A 21,755-nucleotide genomic window follows, 5' to 3' on the forward strand; every position below is an offset into this window, starting at 1 on the left:
CTATATGCTAGCTTCCATGGCAGATACTTGTCTGGTACAATACCTGTTTTCTAGAAATTTCTCCTATAAAGTTGTATGAGACAGCAATTCATATGCAGCACACTTAAGAATTTATAAATGCCTACTTAGTTTCCACAGATTATTAAAGTTAATTTTATGCTTTTTTTAATTTATCAAAGTTACACATCAAATTATATAAAAAATTAAGTAGTCGTACAAGACTTACAACAGCGGTCCCCTGCTCTAAGCTTCCTTCCATCAGTTTCCAATCCCCAGATGCAATCATTTTCCTTTTTTTTTTTTTTTTAGTAATTTAAGATTTACTTTTGTAAAGCCATGTGGACAAAGATTAAATATGCTTGCATTTTGAACATTATAAATACAAAACACAAAACATCCAGTGTTAAATACTGATTTGTCATGCCTGATGTGTATTTTGATATTGAATATTTCCCATTTTATAGAAAGGAACTTTCAAAGTTTTGTCAATACTTAAAGTGTATACTATTATTCCTCACCAAAATCTTCATGAAATTTAAAAGGCTGATATTAAAAGTAGTTTTTTTCTTAAATATGCTAAAACGTGAGTTTGGATTAACCTTCAGATTTTCAAGGCATGAAAAATATACAAATAGAGTACCCAAGAATATGTTTTAACACAGTTAGGATAAGTTTGTTTACAGTTGTGACAGGAATGCCTTTGACTTTCAGACATTGAAAAAAAATACCCTAAGCAAACATACAGGGTGTTTTGGGTCAAGTTACTTCTTAGTAAAAATAATACATGGTAGCAATCAATTTTTAAGCCAAATTCTTAAAATCACTCAAAAAACACTTGCATTTTATAATTATCAAACAATGAGTTTATGTAACAGAAGAAAAAACAAAATCCAGAAATAAAAAATCTCACACTATATTCCAAGTACCAAAATAAGAAAGAAGAAATTTGCAAATTCTTTTTTAACTGTGTCTTTTGGTAATTATAAAACAGAATATCTCTAAATCACATGATTATATTTCTACTTCTTGATTTTTTTTCAGTTTCACAGGTAATCTACTAAATCCTTACTATGCAAGCTATAGACTTAGATCTCTTTATTATCTCCTACCCTACTGCCACAAGCACACCATCATTTCTATATAGTTATATAATGATTTTGTTAAGTTTAATATTCAATTGTGCATGTTATTATAATGATATAAACTCAGTTCATAGCTGAACCATATCCTGTATCTAACTCTGCTTTTCCTAAAATTAATAACTGTCTTGTCATTTGCTTGGTTCCCTATGTACTTATTTGTGATTTGGCTGAAAACTGTGTCCCACATAGTACAGATCCCTTTTCACTATCAACTTGAGGCTTCTTTCTGCCCCTGTTTTGAGTTGGATCTCCCAGTTTTCATGTCTTTTCCTTCTTGAGTTGGTCTTGCCTGTCTAAAGATGTCTTTATTGTTTACTGACATTTGATTGATATTGTGGCTGAGTATAGGATTCTGGTTTGTAATTCATTTTCTTTCTGAATTTTTATGGCTTCCCTCCATTGTCTTTTAGCCTCCAGTGTTGAAAAGTTGAAAGATAGTCTGATTTCTGTTTTATCTGTTTTTCGTTTCTAGAAGCTATCAAGATTTTCTATTTCTATCAGAGATCTGAAATTTTATTAGGATATGCCCTTTTGGAGGCCTATTTTCATTCATTCAGCCAGGTACTCAGTGAGCCCTTTTAATCTGAAAATTCATCTTCTTTAGTGCAGGAAAATTTTATAAATGATTTTTTGAATTTTTTTTCTTTTTATTTTCTTGGTTCTCTCCTTCTGTTATTTGGATGTTGAACCTCCCAGACTAATTTTCTAATATTCATGTCCTTTGTCTCCTATGTTTGTTTTCTTAGTGTCTTTACTTGCAGGGAGATCTGACCTTTCTATTGAGTTCTTCATTTCTATCATTATTTTGTCTCTCAGCAGTACTTTCTTGTTCCCTGAATTTTCTTTTGTTTTTGTTTAAACCATCTGTTCTTCTTTCATGGATGTAGTTCTTCTCTTATATATTAGAAACATTTTTTCAAATTTTATGTCCCTAAAGAGTCTTATTTTCTGTTTGTTTTACCCTCCATCTTTCCTGTTAAGGGCTTTCCTCAGAAGTCTAGTGGTCCTTGGCTGTCACCTTATAGTTAAGGAAGTAAAAAAGTGGATACCTCGATAACATGTAATTGGGGCTTAATGACTATGAATTTCCTAGATCTGACTGCTGTTTTATCCAGGAACCTAATATTGTCTTATTGAATATCTTTCTTTTGGGCCTATTAGATTCACCAAAGAAGAATCTTCTTCCACTTTCCTACCTAGAGACTATAAGATGGGCTGCTAGCATTGTGTGAACCAAGTAAAAGAGGACTTAGAGTCTCAATATTCAGCAAATAAAATTTCATTCAGTTTTCCTCTTTTCAGTAGAGTACCCTTCAAAATTCCCCAGTTCATGGCTGGGCACAGTGGCTCACACCTATAATCCCAGCACTTTGGGAGGCCGAGGCAGGTGGATCACTTGAGGTCAAGAGTTCAAGATCAGCCTAGCCAACATGGTGAAACCCCGTCTCTGCTGAAAAAAATAAATAAATAAATACAAAAATTAGCCAGGTAAGGTGGCATGTGCCTTTGGTCCCAGCTACTTGGGAGGCTGAGGTGGGAGGATCACTTGAGCCCAGGAGGTGGAGGTTGCAGTGAGCTGAGATCACACCACTGCACTCCAGCCTGGACAACAGAGCAAGACCCCATCTCAAAAACAAAAAAAATTCCCCAGTTCAAGAACCTCCTATTTTACTCACACCAAAGAGTGAACTTTTAGTCTTCTGCTAGAATGAGAGAGGGAAAAGTACTTGGCCAGTTGTGAATGGTGGCAGTTAATTAGAAAGTATCTAATTCTTTTTAGTTTCTTCTTCTTTTGTTTTTTTGTTTATTTATTTATTTACTTTTGCCACCTATTCTTTTATTCCTCTAAAGAAAATATCTAATTCTTAAATAAATTTCTAACCAAGTTTGTTCATAGTCTCATCTTTATCTCACTTCCGTAAGCACTGGCTGTCACCAATTCCTAAGTCTTTTGGAAATTGTAGTACAAAATTGCTGCCTAGCTTATCATTACCAACTGCTGGTTTAGAAACCAGCTTGCTTGGGTCTGCTAAGTCAGTTAGCAGTAGTCCTGCTTTCTAGCTTCCAAACTGCGGTTACTGTCACTCATCTCTCATTCTCCTTTTTCTTATTTGTTTTGGGTTTTTTTTAAGAGACAAGGTCTCATTCTGTCACTGGGCTGGAGTGCAGTGGTGCTAACATAGCTCATTACAGCCTGGAACTCTTGGGCTCAAGTGATCCTCCTGCCTTAGTCCCCCAAGCAGTTGAGACTACATGTGTGTGCCACTAAGCCTGACTACTTTTTAAAATATTTTATAGAGGCAAGGTCTTGCTATGTTGCCCAGGCTGACCTCAAGCTCCTGGTCTCAAGTGATCCCCTTGCCTTGATTTGCCAAAGCACTAGGATTACAGACATTACCATTGTGCCCAGACTTGTTTTTGCTTTTTAATAAAATACTTAAGATAAAATTATATTTTAGTTTGGTTTTGGAAAGGGATAGAGTTAAGTGCATATGTTCAATCTACCATCTTTATGAATAATAGATACTTTTGATTTTTATTATCTGTTGTGAAGTTTCTTCTTTTTAACATTTGTTGGATTTGAGGCAAATATCTTTTGAAATGCCAATATCTATGTGGAGAAAGTGGGAAATTGTATATCCAACCCTTGTACTCAGTCTCAGGGTAAGACTTGAGGAGATTTCTGTTTATGTATCATATATTTTATATTTAAATGCTTATATATTTAAATGCTTGCTTCACTGCATGTAAGGGTGTTTATTACTCAGTAAACCCAGGAACAATAACTAGTAGTCATATATTATTTAATATATGTAGAGCTTAATCTCTTTTAGTTAGGACATATGATAAGATGATCAAATATTCCAAGTCAAAAGCTAGGCAACTGACCGGGTGCAGTAGCTCATGCCTGTAATCCTAGCACTTTGATAGGCCAAGGCAGGCAGATCACTTGAGCTCAGGAGTTCAAGACAAGCCTGGGCAACAAAGTGAGACCCCCATCTCTACAAAAATTATCCAGGTGTGGTGGCACATGCCTGTAGTCCCAGCTACTCAGGAGGCTTAGGTGAGAGGGTGGCTTGAGCCTGGGAGGCAGAGATTGCAGTGAGCCGAGATCCCACCGCCACACTCCAGCCTAGGCGACAGAGCGAGACCCTGTCTCACAACATTAAGTAATTAATTTTAAAAGCTAGGCAACATAGTTTAAACTTTAAAGAAAGGCTGAGCATGGGGCTCACACCTGTAATCCTAGCACTTTAGGAGGCGGAGGAGGATGGCTTGAACCCAGGAGTATGAGACCAGCTTGGGCAACATAGCGAGCCCTCTTCTCTACCAAAAATAAACAAAATTAGCTAAGTGTGGTGGCTCTCACCTGTGGTCATGGCTACTCAGGAGCCTGAAGTGGGAGGATCACTTGAGCCCAGAGGTCAAAGTTGCAGTGAGCCATGATCGCACCACTGCTCTCCAGGCTAGGTGACAGAGTGAGACCCTGTCTTAAAGAATAATAATAATAATAAAATAATAATAAATAAATAAACTTTAGAGAAAGAAGATAGGTCCACCAACCATGAGCCAGACAATTTGCTTTGTATATTTTATTGTCTTACATAATACATGTATGAAATGATTTTTGACTTCTATATTTTATGGATGAAGACTCAAAGATTCAAAGAAGTTATTTCCCCAAATTCATACAGCTAGTGCATGACAAAAGTCGAATTCAAATTCAAGATTCATTTATTTCAAAGTTAATGCTCTTCGGAACTGAGTCTGTGTAAGATAAGATGGCATGTGTGGTTTCCACATATGGGACTGCAATAAAGGTCCCAAAACTTGGAGAAAAGTCAAAGAAAGGTTACTATCAGAAATTGTAATCAGAAAATCCACCATTCTATTTTCTCACACCTATGTCATTGAATCCTTCTAACACCCCTAAGAGCTGGCTATGTAAGTTTAAGTTTTGTAGTTATTGATCTTAAATCTGTAAAACATTGTTTGCCTATATCAAAAAATTGATTGATCTCAGTGTCTTTTCCTGGTACCCCCACCAATAACATTTCCACAGATAAATTTGAAGTTACTTGGTCATTTCTGAATTAAAATTAATTTCAGTTTTAAACTAAGATTCCACCCCTATCTCCTATTTGTATCCCTTCTACTCTTCTTTTGAGACAGGATATGGCTCTGTTGCCCACACAGGAGTACAAAGGCTCAATTCTGGTTCGCTGCAACCTCCACCTCCTGGGCTCAAACCATCCTTCCATGTCAGCCTCCCTTGTAGCTGGGACTACCGGCATGCACCACCACACGCGGCAAATTTTTGTATTTTTGGTAGAGATGGGGTTTTGCCACGTCACCTAGGCTTGTGTGGAACTCCTGGACTCAAGCAGTTCTCCCACCTCAGCCTTCCAAAGCGCTGGGATTACAGACGTGAGCCACCATACCTGGCCTCTTCTTCCCTTTCACTCTTCCTCAAGTTCCTGAGGGAGACTGACATATCCTGAGGCATCATCAACACGTATGGGTTTGCATATTCTTTTCTGTTCTTGCTGGCCTCTGTTGAGTAACTGCTTGGCCCTTGGCCTTTTGGTACCATGTGCCAGCATCTACTTATGTCAGTTCCGCTTGCTTGGCCTCTGGACTTCATATACTGGATCCACTGCCATGGTCCTTGCTGTAATTTCCAATTGTGAGAACCATGTATTCCTTACCCTTCAAACCCCAGTCTCCTTTATGTCTTCCAGCTTAGTCTTAGCCACTTTTGCACCCCTCGCATGATGGAAGCTTCAATAACTTTTCACATGCTCTGCCACGATACAATGGAATGTTTAGGATTCAAAAATGTCTTCAGACAAATCTTCCCAACTACCTTTCTTAGCCTTTGTCTTTGGTACCCAATGCTCAGTTACCTTAATCACAGCCCCTCCAAACTCTTTCCTGCCTAGTAGCCCGTACCTTATTTATTTGCATGAGAAAACATCTATTATATTCTCTTGCATTCTTGTGTACTCTATGTTTTTAGTGGTACTCTAGGTTTTTAGTGGTATGTTTTTACATAAAGAATATGGCCATATTCTTTATATAAAAGAAAATGGTTATATCCTCTTGCATTCTTGTCTACTTTATGGTTTTTCTCATGTAAGCTTTATACAATGATGCTCTTAAAATAATAAGGCAGCTTTATATGTCCTGATATGATCAGTTGACAGAACATCTTACACGAGGAAAGCAAGGTATAGAACAGTATGCATAACCTGCTTCATTTGTGGAAATTTATGTGTAGTATGGCAATGCATTGAACATCTCTGGAAGGATGTATGAAAGTGGTAATGGGGGTTGCCTCTGGGGAATGAAGAAACAGATGGCTGAGGGACAAGACTGAGAGAGATTTTTTACTCCCTTTTTATATCTTTAAAATTCTATGTCATGTGAATAACCTATTCAAAAAATAGATACCAGATAATTATAAAGCATTTGTAACTTGGCTTCTTCACTCTTGCTAATGTCCAGATCTCCTATTCTCAGACACAGATAAAAAGTAGCTTTATTGGCAAAGGTATCTTTTTTTCCTTCACTGCTTCCTGACCTTCCACTCTTTCTTGTAGGACTTCACTGAAGGCTGCATAAAGCAGCCAACCTGCTCCAACAGTCTGAATTTTTCCCTTCAATTAGAAGGGAAATACTTCAGTAGGCAGATGGTCTGAGTCCTGAAATGTAGCAGATGATAGTTTAGTTATTTTGCTAACTTGCCAGACTGAGATAGAGGGGTCCTCACTACCCTTCACCTGACCCTCTTGGCCAAGCCAAGTCTACATTTTACTTACAAGAATTTTTGCAGGTTCTGTTACTTACAAGAATTTTTACCTGCAGGGTTATTACACTGAATAGATATTTAATATTATTATAAATGTATGAGTGAATAATTTTTCTAAAGGAATAAACTACCTGAGATAGTTTTAAATGTGTTTTTGATAGAGATTCTTTAAATCAATATTTAAAATTTCCCAGTTGTCCATTAATTATAGCTATCTTTTTCCTCCTGATCTAAGGTCCAGTCAAGGTTCATACATTGTATTTAGTGGTTATATCTGCTTAATCTCCTTTAATCTAAAAAAAAAAAAATTCCCAGCCTTATGTGTCTGTCATGTTGTTGACATTTTTTAACTCATTCAAAAACATTTATTGGCCACCTATGAAATGGCAGGCATGGTGTCTGGTTCTAGGTATTTGTACATAATAATCAGTAAAATGTTATAAATACTACAATAAAGACCATATAAAGTGCAGAAGGAGCACAAAAGAGGAAGATACCTGTCCTCTCTCAAAGATTCAGGAAAGACATGTCAGTGGGGAAATGACATTTCAGCTAACTTGAAAGATAAGCAGACAAAAAAGGGAAAGCAGAGATCATCATATGAGCAAAATATGTGTATTACTTTTTATGTTTTTGCAAAGCACACAGTTTAGAGATCTGAGTCACCTCTGAGGATATTACCATGAGACATGAGTTAGGAGAAACACACAGGAACAGGCCTTTGTATGCTGGGCCAATGAATCTGGACTTTATCCTGTGTTTGAGAATTCAAAAGCTTTAAGGGACAGGCAGAAAACAAACACAAACATATGATGTGAAGTGATAGACCTGTGGCAAACTGAATTGTATGACTTCTGCCTAAAGACATTCAAATTTGGGCTGACCAAACCTTGCCAATGGGCTGGATTCCGTAGACAGGACCCAGTGAGGACTTTTGAGCAGGCACTCGTGACAACGTGGAGAGAAGCTAAAGTTGGGGATGATGGGGACAGGAGACAGATCACAGGTTGGATATAGACACCACAGTGTGAAGGAGGACAGATGCCTCGTGCCTATCAGGTCTCTGTGATGACTGTGTTAAAATCTCAAGCTCATTCTTGGCACCGGACATACATAGCATTCTGAAGGCAGAGGTGCTTCCATCCCCTTTTCTGCCATGTCTTCCTCTGGATGAAACACATTCCTCACTACCATCTCAATACATGATCTAAAAAAATCTTGTTTTTTTCACAAAAAGGATATGGTAGGCTGTTCCTTCCCCTTTCCCAGCTTTCTTTCACCCACATGGGCCAAAGTGAGTGGCCCTCAAGTCTCCAAAGTGAGTGGCCTCACTTTGCCCTCAAGTCCTTCAAGTTTCTCACCCAGGAATTTTCATCATCTCTGACTAAGTTTTCCACATTTCTTCTCAAAGTATCATTTATTTCTGTATAAATAAGCAAGAAAATGGAGCAGAGTTTGGTGAATCTCAATGAACTCATCTCTCATTTTCACATGAGCTTCAGAACACATCATGCCTCCAGATTAACAACAGTACAACACACAGTCAACACTGGCCCCTGAGCAGAAGGCCATCCAAGCACTGTACTTTCTCCCTCACCCCTAAGAGCAGGGACAAATATCCTAGTACCTGCCAACACCTAAAAGTCTTTCTTTCGTTCCTACAAATGATGATCACCATCTTGGTCACATACTCTATACCAAAAAATAAATAAATAAATAAATTTATTGTCTATCCTCAATAAAAATATATTTTAAAGGTACTAGTGTTTATCTATATAAATATTACTAAAGCTTTTTTATTTTTATAGAAAACAGGTAAGTACTGATATTTCCTCCCCACATCAGCAGATTGTCTTGTGCATAACTATACCTGCTGTGTAATTCCCAGAGGCTGTATAATTTCCAGGGTTCAGATTTTTTTCTCCTTCCCTTTTTTCTCTGTATCAGTTCTTCTACTCACCAACATCTCAACACTGATTTGGGTCCCTCTCTCCCTTCAGAATCCTTTATTTCCTGGTTGTTTATTCTCAGCAACTCCTTCCATTCTGCCTAAAAACTCTTTAAAATCTTTCACAAACTAACAGACTTTAGTCCTTAGGACAAGCCAGGGTTCTCAAGTGAAATTTCAAATCTCTATGAGGCTTCCCAATACCTTCATGCCAGAAGGTAAACAAATTACTTGCCTATCCCCATCAAATTCTAGCCTTTGGACTCTAATCTCATTGACATTTTTGATTACCCTGGGCCAGTTGTTTGCAAGATGTCACTTTAGTTTGAATATTTCTGAAATTTTTTATTGTTAAATTTAGGCTAAATATTCTTTGCAAAAACATTACATTGGTGATGGTATGCCTTCTCAAGGTATGATATCATGTAAAAGGAAATTTTTAACACAGTACACTACTATGGCTTCATGGGAGGTCTAATTTGAGTTTTTAATTCTCCATGTTTTAATTTTATAGTAATGAAGTAATTTCTTAGCGGTTTGGTACTCAAGATAGACTTGATATCGATATGTAGTGTTTTATCCAATTCATTGGCTATCATTTTGGAACCACAAAAAAATTTCCCTTTTAAGTTGATGAGTTTCTAATGATTGAGGGAGTTGATAAAATCAAGTTTCTGCCTTTTGAAGCTAAAAGCCAGGTGGCAATAATATATACCTCATAGGATTGAAGTGAGGATTATTTGAGATGTTAACAGACAAAATATAACTGCGAGTAATATGCTCCATGAAGGGGCTCTATTAATATAATTAACCCCACTCAGATATGTATTTGAAACCACACATACACACACACACACACACACACACACACACACATATAGCATTTATTATTGAAACTGATACTTTAAGTGCTTTGTGAATGTTAATCCTTATAACACCTCTATTAGTTAGATACTGTTATTGTTGTCATTTACAGATAGGAAGCTGTGGCCCAGAGAAGATAAGTAACTTTCCTAAGGTCTAAGCAAGTGAGTGGTAATATTTCCTGCTATTTTTCTGTGAGACCCCACTTGAAAGTAAGTGGCCTGTATAGCTACAATCTGTGTTTGAGGATGATTTTCATTCAGCTTCTCCTCCTAGGTAGTTCCCCTGTCATCCTCCTCCCACCCCAATACTGTTTTGCCAGATAATGATGGGTGTTTATTGAATGGCAGCACCACAATCCATATAGGTGTGTGATACTGTGTGTGTTTTGTATGTGTGTGCATACATCAGGCTGCTTAAATGAGTTGTTTTTCTTACTTCTTTGTTGCTTTCTCCGTTTTAATGTAAGTTTTTTTTTTTCTTTTTCTCTTTTTGAGATTTTTAAGCATTAGAATTAGGCCGACCCAGATTTAAGCTGAATGTTTCTAAGACAGTGTTCTCATCTACAAAATGGTAATACTAACACCTATATCATGAGATTAAGTGAGGATTAAATTAGGTGATATTGCCAATTATAAAGGCTATATAGAGATATTTTGTATATATTTTATACTACATTTAGTTGAGTTGTTGGGGATTTTTTGGTATTTTTTGGTATTTTCCATTTTAACTTAAAAGGTTTGGAGTTTATTTTTGTTTTTAGTGGTGATGGTGATAAGACTGGCAAACTTCTTTTAATTGGGCTATAATAGAAAGAGTAGGTTTGAAGTTAGACTATTTAATATTAAATCCCAAAGCCTCAATTACCACATTTTAAAGTGGGAATGTTAATGACTGTCTTGTATCATTATAGTGATCACCATTATATCTCCAGTGCTTCCCGCAGTACCTGGCACAGAGCAATAAATATTGTTGAATAAATATCAAATAAAAAGATGTTGAGAGGATTAAATGAGATATAAAGGATCTAGCATTGTGTCTGGGTAGATAGTAGATATACAAAATTATACTACTATTTTTATCAATAATTTTTAATTTATTAAATATGTTTCTTCTGATTATATTATTAAACATATGAAAATAAAGTATAGAACATTTGCTTTAATTATTTCTGGTAGTTAATCATAGTATTTCTGAAGGATGAAGATACTAATACCTTGATTCTCTCTAGTTCTTTGGCAAAGACTTATTGATGTTTGGAAGTGAAAAAATGCCAACAATACTGTTAATGATTTTGAAAACAAGCCTTTAAATAAATGTGTGGACTCATGTTATTTCTGTTCCAGAGAGAAGAGGTACTCCCTTATAGGGACTCGTAAAGACGTAGAGCATCTGGAAATTAACTGCCTCCATTACACTGCTGAGTCACACACAACGCTTGTTATGTTTTCATCACTTCTCTCCAGAAGGTAGGCATCATGGTTTCTCTTCATAGATTCTTCATACAATTATAATTTTTGTCTGCAGACTTAGTTTTTATTAAATATGGGAAGTGTCTGACATCTATAGATTAAAATGCTGTATTTCTCCAAAGTTAGGATGCTTAAACACGTTGCCTCTAAAAATTATTTCTATTGGAAAATGAATACATGTTTACTATTTTTAAAAAAAAAGAATGTAATACAGAAAAATATAGTTATCCTACCACCTTCAGGTAACTATTCTTCATATTTTGTTATATCTTCCTGAATTTATTTTTATATATGTGTATTATGTATAATATGTGGATTTATATAGTTACAATAATTATGACTAGACACCATAGGGCTTAAATGGTGTTTCCCTGCCCTGCTTCTTTTACTTAGTGGTTTATTTCAGCCTTTTAAAAAAAATTTATTTATTTTTTTCTCCTCAACTTTTATTTTAGATTCAGGGGGTACATGTGCAGATTTGTTAACTGGGTATATTGCGTGATGCTGAAGTTTGTGGTATAAATGATCTCCTCACGCAGGTACTGAGCATAGTGCCTAGCAGTCAGTTTTTCAACTCTTGCTCCCCCTTCCACCCTTTCCCCTCTAGTAGTCCCTGTTGTCTATTGTTGCTATCTTTATGGCCATGAGTACCTGATGTTTAGCTCCCACTTATGTGTGAGAACATGCGATATTTGGTTTTCTGTTCCTGTGTTAATTATCTTAGGATAATGGCCTCCAGCTACATCATGTTGCTGCAGAGAACATGAGTTCATTCCTTTTTTATGGCTGCATGATATTCCATGGTGTATATGTACCACATTTTCTTTATCCAGTCCACCACTGATGGGCACCTACATAGATTACGGAATCTTTACTATTAAGAATAGTGCTTAATATTGTGAATGCATGTGTCTTTTGGGGTGAACAATTTGTTTGCTTTTGGATATGTACCAAGTAATGTGATTACTGGGTTGAATGGTAATTCTGTTTTAAGTTCTTTAAGAAATCTCCAAACTGCTTTCCACAGTGGCTGAACTAATTTACATTCCCGCCAACAGTATGTAAGCGTTCCCTTTTCTCCACAGCCTCACCAACATCTGTTGTTTTTTGACTTTTTAATAATAGCCATTCTGACTGGTATGAGAAGGTATCTAATTATGGTTTTGATTTGCATTTCTCTGATGATTAGTGATAATGAGCACTTTTTCTTATGTTTGTTGGCCTCTTGTATATCTTCTTTTGAAAAGTGTCTGTTCATGTCTTCTGCCCAATTTTTAATGGAGCTGTTAGTTTTTTGCTTGTTCAATTGTTTATGTTCCTTATAGATTCTGGATATAAGACAATTGTTGGTTGCATAGTTTGCAAATATTTTCACCCATTCTGTGGATTGTCTATTTACTCTGTTGATAATTTCTGTGGATTTTCTATTTACTTTGTTGATAATTTCTTTCGCTGTGCAGAAGCTGTTTAGTTTAATTAGGTCCCAATTGCCAATTTTTGTTTTTGTTGCAATTGCTTTTGAGAACTTAGTCATAAATTATTTCCTAAGGCCCATGTCCAGAACGGTGTTTACTGGGTTTTCTTCTACCATTCTTATAGTTTGAGTTCTTACATTGAAATCTTTAATCCATTTTTAGTTAATTTTTGTATATAGTGAAAGGTAGTGGTCCAATTTCATTCTTCTGCATGTGGCTACCAAGCTATTCCATCACCATTTATTGAATAGGGAGTCCTTTCCCCATTGCTTAATTTTGTCAACTTTGTCAAAGATTAGATGGCTGTAGGTGTGTGACTTTATTTCTGGGTTCTTTATTCTGTTCCATTGATCTATGCATCTGTTTTTATACCAGTACCATGCTCTTTTAGTTACAGAAGCATTATAGTATAGTTTGAAGTTGGGTAACGTAATGCTTTCAGATTTGTTCTTTTTGCTTCGGATTTGCGTTGTCTCTTCAGGCTCTTTTTTGGTTCCATATGAATTTTAGAATAGTTTTTTTCCAATTCTGTGAAAAATGACATTGGTAGTTTGATAGCAATAGCGTTTAATCTGTAGATTGCTTTGGGCAGTATGGCCCTTTTAAAAATATTGATTCTTCCAATCCATGAGCATGTAATGTTTTTTCATTTGTTTGTGTCGTCTGTGATTCCTAGCAGTGTTTTGTAGTTCTCCTTGTAGACAGACATCTTTCACCTCCTTAGTTAGATGTATTGCCAGGTTTGTGAATGTGTGTGTGACTATTGTAAATGGGATTATGTTCTTCATGTGGCTTTCAGCTTGAACATTATTGGTGTACAGAAATGCTACTGCTTTTTGTATACTGAAACTTTGCTGAAGTCATTTATCACTTCCAGGAGCCTTTTGGTGGAGTCTTTAGTGTTTTCAAGGTATAGAATCATATCATCCTATTGCAGCAATTTTTATGCCAGTAAATATCATCCACCTTAAATTCCAATTAAAGGTTATAACATGAATCATGTAACCACCTTCCTTTTATTAAATATATGGAAATATGACTTAAGTGATATGTATTCATATCTGATGATTTTTAAAGAGAATCTCTAAAAGTAAGTGTTATAGAACTTCAGCACCTAAACATTTTCTCTGATGGAAGGGTTCCATGACATATAACATAAGGAAAGACTTATTCACCATCTTAGAGATACATTTCCTAGTGTATAGTATTACCGTATACCAAGGTTGTAGAAATCAAACTTATTTAACCATGGAATGCATTCTTAAGATAACGTATGTCTTCAAGATGTTGATAATGGGGGAGGCAGTTTGGAGTTGTATTAGTGAGGGTTCTTTTAGAGGGACAGAACTAATAGAATATATATATGTGTGTGTATATATACATATATACACACACACACACACATATATATACCCACACATACACATGCACATATATATTTGTTTCTATTGTCTATGATTCCTAGCAGTGTTTTGGGTATATATACACACATATATACGTATATATGTATATACATATATACGTATATACATATATACACATATACGTATATACGTATATACACATATACATATACATATATACACATATACATATACATATATACACATATACATATACATATATACACATATACATATACATATATACATATACATATATACACATATACATATGTATATACATATATAAATGTATGTGTGTGTGTATATATGTATTATATGTATTTTATATATATGGAAGTTTATTAAGCATTAACTTACAGGATCACAAGGTCCCACAGTAGGCTGTCTGCAAGCTGAGGAGCAAGGAGAGCCAGTTTGAGTCTCAAAACTGAAGAATTTGGAGTCCAATGTTCAAGGGCAGGAAGCATCCAGCACAGGAGAAAGATGTAGGCTGGAGGCTAGGCCTGTCTCTCCTTTTCACATTTATCTGCCTGCTCTACATTTGCTGGAAGCTGATTAGATTTTGCCCATTCAGATTAAGGGTGGACGTGCCTTCCCCAGCCCACTGACTCAAATGTTAATCTCTTTTGGCAGCACCCACACAGACACACCCAGGATTAATAATTTGTATCCTTCAATCCAATCAAGTTGATACTCAGTATTAACCATCACAGGAAGCAAGGGGTATATGGGAGTCTCTGTACTTTCCACTCCATTTTGCTATGAAACTAAAACTGCTCTGAAAAATAAACTCTATTTGAAAAGAAAAAGAAGAAGAAGAAGAGGAAGAGGAAGAAGAAATGGAAAAACTTTAAAAGGGAAATTTTTTAAATGACATTTTATAAATTTATGTTTAAAATTAAGTTTAGACTTACACAAACACAAATAACATCTGTCAACATCCCACTACACACTTTTGAAAATGCTAGATTATGATATATTCTTAAAAATGGAATCAGTAGATCAAATAGTAAATAAATTGAAAGATTATACCAATTTACATTTCTACCAACAGTGTTTGAAAGAATGAGAATGTCACTTTCTCTATAGTTTTGTCAACATTTGACATTAACTTTATTTTTTACAAAACCTGATACAATAAAAGTATATGGCATTTTAATTTTCATTTGTGTGATTACTACTGAGCATGAGTATCTTTTTATATTTTTATTTGAATTTTAAGTTCTTTTATGAATGTCCCATTCATGAGCCATGCCAAATTTTTCTTGTGGAGGGGTCTTTGAATTTTATGTAGACTGATAAGAATCATAATCATATTAAGAATATTAAATCTGTAAATCATATATATCACAATTATGTCTTCTTTTTTATTTTTAATGTTTTGTGTGCTTTATTTTTGTTATATAATGCTATCATTTTTATGAGCTTAAATCTATCATCTTTTTCATGGCTTTTGGGTTTTGATGTTTCTTTGTACCTTGGCTTTATTTTTTAAAAAAACTATTATAGAAAGTCAGAAACAGAGGAGTTGACAGGATAATAAAATGAACCCCCATGTACCTCAAATCTGGCTTCATTAGTTGAGAATTCATGGCCAATCTTGTTTCATTTATACCTCCTGTATTATTCTGAAGCAAATCCCAGGCATTATATGATTTTCTCTGTTACTATTTCAGTGTATATACTAACTTTAGATGGAATTTTGCCTAACCCATGTTTTACATCTGCCATAGTTTGGCTGAAATCACTGACTTCCACTACAATATACTTATGTTATATCAAACATCAGCATTAAGCCTGGGCAACATAGACCCTGTCTCTGAAAAGAAAAATTAACTGGGCATGGTGATGTGTGCCTATAATTCTAGCTATTCAGAGGCTGAAGCGGGCGAATGGCTTGAGCCAAGGAGTTTTGAGGCTATAGTGAGCCATGACTGCACCATTGCACTCCAGTCTGGGCAACAGAGTGAGATCTTGTCTTTAAAAAAGAAAATCAGCATTGGCTAAGATTATTGTTATTTAATTTACTATTTTAAAATGGCCTCTATAAAAGTTTAATTATTTTAATATGGCATGCCTCACCAGCCTCCCTCATGCCATCCTGTCCTGCATTCTCTGCTCTAGCCTTTTAATTCCCTGAGCAAGTAAGCCCCTAGAAACTTCTCTATATGCTATTCTCTCTATCCAAAATGTTCTTGCCCCAAACTTCCCCACCTCCAGTGCCGACTTATACAAAAGGCACAGTAAGCACAGTGCCTAGGGTTCACAAAATTTTAAGGGGTCCACAAAAATGTTTAAATTTATTTTAAAATAAGAAAACAAAGGACTTCTAGGTAAAAGAAAACATTTCAGTATACAGTATTAACTAACATATTCATCTTTTTACCATGTAAGTTGCAAAATATGATTTTTAGTTTTATTTTTTATGTTGAAAGGGGCCCATGATGGCAGAAGTACCTAGGGCCCATAAAAATGATAATGCAGCTCTTGCCTACCCTACCCCCCAATGCCACTTTTACTAGTAGAATCCTACTCATCCCTCAGGTTTCAATGAAAATGCCCCTTCTTCAGGGAAGCTTTGTCTGATTCTTCCAGATTATGTGAAATCCCCTGAAATATGCAAGCCCATCACCTTGTACGATGGAAATAAAATAAGTAATTGTATAACGCTGTGTTTAATGAAATCAGGAACTGAGCCTACCTTGTTTAACACTATATCCCCAGCACAAAGCACAATGCCTTGTATGGAGTGATATTAGACCCTGAAGGACTGATCATCTTTCACTGTGACTCTCTCATGCCCTTGTATCCAGTGGTTGTTCCTCCCCATACCTTTTTGCACACAACTTTAGCCCGTACCTGTTCCTCTCCTTCCCTCTTGATAAAATCTAGATTGCCCAAACAGTGGCTACAAATCAGCAAGGACAATTCCTCCCTCTTGCAAGAACTATCCCTGGTTAACTCTTCCTCAAACTAGTCAGACTTTGGCTGATCCTCCTATACATTTCAACTCACTTTAAATTAGAATACACCTTTGAAGACTTCTCATATTCAGTATTTTCAAATAAAGGTTTATATGCCCTGGCTAATTTTGTTCCACAGTGGCCATTCAATGAAGTCACACCGAATAAATTGCTGCTACATAAATTATATGCTTGGTGTTTTGGAATAATTAAGAAATTTTTTGAGAGTAGTCTTGCAAATCTAAACATACTAAGTAATAGCTAACATGACAGTGAGAAATAATCCTAATAAGAATTTCAGTGTAAGTAGATTCAATTGTTTTTATTTGGGTTAACAGAAGGGGTTGCTGGTATAGACATTCCAACATTGTGAGAAATATCCACATGGCTCTGTTGTGGGTTTTTTGTTCTTGCATTCGAACTTGGATTTTATGTTTTGGGGAGACTTTAGAAGTCACCAGAAAGTTGTCCAGTTTTCCTATCTTGCTCACAGTTCAGAACTGGTTTGCTTTCAATGTACATAACAGCCCCTGGAATAATGTTTGACAGATAGTAGGGCTTCAATAATTATTTGCTGAATTAACAGAACTAATAGCATTTCGAACTAGTCAGGCTCAACTAGAAACAGAAGGAAGGAGGGGTAGCTTAAAAAACATCCAAGCCCTATATTTTTGCTTTGATTTATTTTATTATATTTAATTTATTCTAAAAATGAAATAGAAATCATGAGATTTTATGTTTTATCAAGGAAAATAGAAGAATAGATTTCAAAGGGTAAAAAAAAGGTATCAGTAATTAAAAAGCGCTACGCTAAATTCTAGGTTTCTGTAAGTGGGGTACATTTTAGTCCAATTTTCTGATCCTAGATTTACCAATGCTGTTTAATCTCATTGAGTCTCTTATTGACTCAGTTTCTCATTTGTAAAATGGGGATAATGGATAATGATGGAGTTATGAATTAATATATGAGTCAGAATAGTGTTGGTATACAGTAAGCCCTATTTAAAGCCTATTCTCCTTCATATCATAAGATTGTTACTACTGCACTTATATTTTTATTATTATCATCATCATTACTCTATAAATTGAGTGAGATAAGTAAATGTTTTGGTTTGTTAAATTCCCCCCTTTACTATTTATTATGTAAATATGTTTTTAAAAAGTGGGTGTCATTCACACAACTTAAGCCACAACGTGTTAATGACGGAGAAGAAAACAGCATTAATATGACAGCAGGAAACTGAAGTTCTGGTAAATAAAAATACATAATTAGCCATGAATTCAAGACTTCAGAGCTTTCAAAATAGCCACACTAACCAGTTCATAATTTTGCATGTTTAGATCTGGCTAAAAGAATATTTTTGGCAATATACAATAAGTCACAATTCTCTGAAATACAAATTTGCCATGAAAATCTAATAAAAATGAGAGACAAAATTTGTTCTCTTAAATCTTATATTACTTCCATTGAATACACACCTAACATAATAGAACACAATTTCAGTAGTGATTTTGGGGTTACAATTTTCACATGTAATTCCTTCTGCAGGTAAATAAAAATATAAACCCAGAACAGTAAAAATAACATAAGGTAACAGTAAAAGCCTACCAAGGCTTTTGTTTAGGTAAACATTTATCTTAACACTGGAGCTTCAGAATCCTGAGAAGACCCTTGGGATAAAGTGACAGACACAGGTTTGATTCTTCCTGGTATTTCAAACAATGCCCCCACAACCTAAGGACAATTTTTTGAGGATAAATGACTGGCTAGGAGCACCAATGTCCTCAGGCCTTGCTTGGGGCCTGTAATCTCACCTAATCATTATTCACTATCCCCCAGAAAAGCCTGAAGCTAAAATTGTGATTGCTATTTAGAACTAAACTTGCAAATTCATTTTTGAACATCCGTTCTTCTGCCCTCATGACTTCATTTTTTGTTTAATTCATGTGCACCATTACATAGCAGCTGCACTAAGCATTAAAACCTACAGCAACAGTCAATGTGTTCTGAGTGCTGGCCTTCTTTATTCATTTATAAAAAGATATTCTGATAACAAAAATGCCTAAGGATTACATTGCATAATTCATGCAACTGGATATCTAGTCATTAAAGGGGATAGGAAATGCAGTGATAGTGGGCAATAGTTCAGTAAACTCAGAATTTTGCAATACAGTTTTTATAAGCCAGCTTTTACTTGAAAAATCAAAATAATTTTTATAAGTGCAAAAATAAGTTTAGAATGCAATGGTCTCTGAAAACCAGGGGATAAGCTAGAGTCAAATCAGGCTACAAATTTCCTTAATGAGACCTTTCAGTTTTTCTTGCATGGGATGTAAAATATATTATTTCTTAGCATCTATCCTGCTAAAAACTTCCCATTTTTGCTTTGTTTCTAGGATTGAGCATTGCAGTCCTTTCCCTGTTCTTCCAGTAACTGTCTGCTTCAGTTGATAGTGAGACACAATTTCTTACTGATTATCATATTTAAGTCTCTTTTATCTCTTTTTATATGCAATGCTATTTTTTTTCTAGTTGAGGCTGACTTTGTTTTTATTTCTTTCCTCATTGAATAAGAACCACAACTGACAATATTGTGAACTCTTACTGCCGTTAGTTATTATGCAATATTTTCCAATTTCCTATGATGAGCTATTACATTCACTAGCAAACCTTAACAGAAGACCTCAAGGTATTGCTTTCTTTTAGTTTTTAATACCTTAAAAACTAATCAGATATTCATCACATATAATAACACATGAAATTTTGTATTCTATTTAATCCAAGGACTTTTTTTCATTTCAAATATACAATTTAATATTTTTTACAATTTGGGGTTGTGCACCCATCGTCACAGTTAATTTCAGAGCATTTTCATCACTCCAAAAAGAAATCCTATAAACATTAGTATTCACTTTTTCCACAAATCCCCCAGTCCCAGGCAACCACTAATCTACTGCCTTTGTGGATTTGCCTGCTCTAGACATTTCAGATAAATGTGATCAGAAAATATGTGGCCTTTTGTGACTGGCTTGATTTACTTAATATAATAAATTTAAGGTTCATCCATACTGTACAGGAATCAGTGCATCATCTCTTTTTATTGCTAAATAATATTCCATTGTATGCACATACCACATTTTATTTATCCATTCATCAGCTGATGGACATTTGGGTTGTTTCCACTTTTTGGCTACTATAAGTAATGCTGCTGCACACACTTGTGTACAAATATTAGTGTATTTATATATTTTTATTTCTCTATGAGTAGAACTGATGAGTCATCAATCTGGTAAGTTCTTAAGGAATAACGTTGTAAGAATAGACAAAAGATAAATATTCCTGATGTCTGAAACCCTTTCAAGTAAAAGCACCTGGACCCTAATCATTACCACACTTGCTGCCAATATGTGTTTTCCTTCTCAGTGAAGAGTGCCTCCCAAGGTTCTGCTATGTAAGAATTGGGGTGTTTATTGCTGCTTCTCTCTACCCTTCATGTCCTTCATGTCAGATAACAGATGATCCTGGCATTGCAGTCTAAAAGTATAATCTCTGACTCTTGGTTCTGCAACCTATGTGTTTAGTGTAGAGATCCTATCTGCCCTTTGTACCCTGTCTGGCTTCCTTTTGAGGTTGTCGTTAGATACTGGCAGGTTTGGTATCCACAGAAATGATAGGAGCTTGGGTAACTTTTGGAGTCAAACCCTAATGAGTGGGACCTTAAAAAGATTTGTGTATCTTTGCTTGACTAGTTCTCAGTTTTCTTGCTCTTACAAAGCAGAGGAAGGCTCTGGACAAAGTAGCTTTGTTATAAAAGTAGCTTGATAAAGCCATCTCCCTCTCCATGTATCTCTCCTCCTTTGCTTGAAGGCCTGAATTACCATCACCCCACCTCCTTGCCACCAATGGAGAACAATTCATATTTTTATAATATGTACCAGCTTTTTTTCCAAAGTAAACTTTTTATTTTGAAATAATTATATATTCACATGCAGTTGCAGAAAATAATACAGACATATGGTGTACTCTTTACCCAATTTCCCCCAATGGTAGTATCCGTCAAATTATAGTACAATATAACAACCAAGTTACTGACATTGATACAGCCAAGATAAAGAACATTTCCATCACCACAAGGGTCCCTCATGTTGCTCTTTTATACCACACCCATTTCCCTTCCCTCACCACCTGTTTCTTAACTCCTCACAACTCATTAATCTATTCTCCATTCCTATAATGTCATTTGAAAAAATATTTTATGAGTAGAATCACATGGTATATAAACTTTGGGGATTGACTATTTTCACTCAGCATAATTTTCTGGAGATTCATGCAGGTTACTGAGTGTATCAGTAGTTTGTTCCTTTTTATTGCTTAGTAGTGCAGGCTAAGTATACCTCTTATGGAATGCTTGGAACCAAAAGTGTTTCAGATTTCAGATTTTTGGAAGTTTTGGAATATTTGCATTATCAAACCCTGCAGAAGACCCTAATAAGGTATTGCCTTCTTTTGAAATAACATAAAAACTAATCAGATATTGATCACATATAATAGCATGTAAAATTTTATATTCTATCTACCCAAGGATTTTTTGAGAAATCAAAACTGTCATGTTTCTGGAGAAAGCATATGTAAAATTTTACTCAAAAGACTTGGGAAATTCCATGATAGTATT

At 35.3% G+C, this 21,755-nt stretch overlaps 1 protein-coding gene across 18 annotated transcripts in view; it reads left to right on the forward strand.

Moving 5' to 3' along the window:
- Nucleotides 1-21,755, forward strand: part of MBD5 (methyl-CpG binding domain protein 5) — a 498,386-nt gene that overhangs the window by 313,914 nt on the left and 162,717 nt on the right. For all 18 annotated transcript variants that reach the window (XR_010149749.1, XR_010149748.1, XR_010149747.1 and 15 more), the window contains one exon: nt 11,113-11,235. The gene's annotated coding sequence lies outside the window, so the exon portion shown is untranslated. The remainder of the gene's footprint in view (nt 1-11,112; nt 11,236-21,755) is intronic.

Source organism: Pan troglodytes, chromosome 13, assembly GCF_028858775.2.
Source record: "Pan troglodytes isolate AG18354 chromosome 13, NHGRI_mPanTro3-v2.0_pri, whole genome shotgun sequence".
Taxonomy (NCBI): domain Eukaryota; kingdom Metazoa; phylum Chordata; class Mammalia; order Primates; family Hominidae; genus Pan; species Pan troglodytes.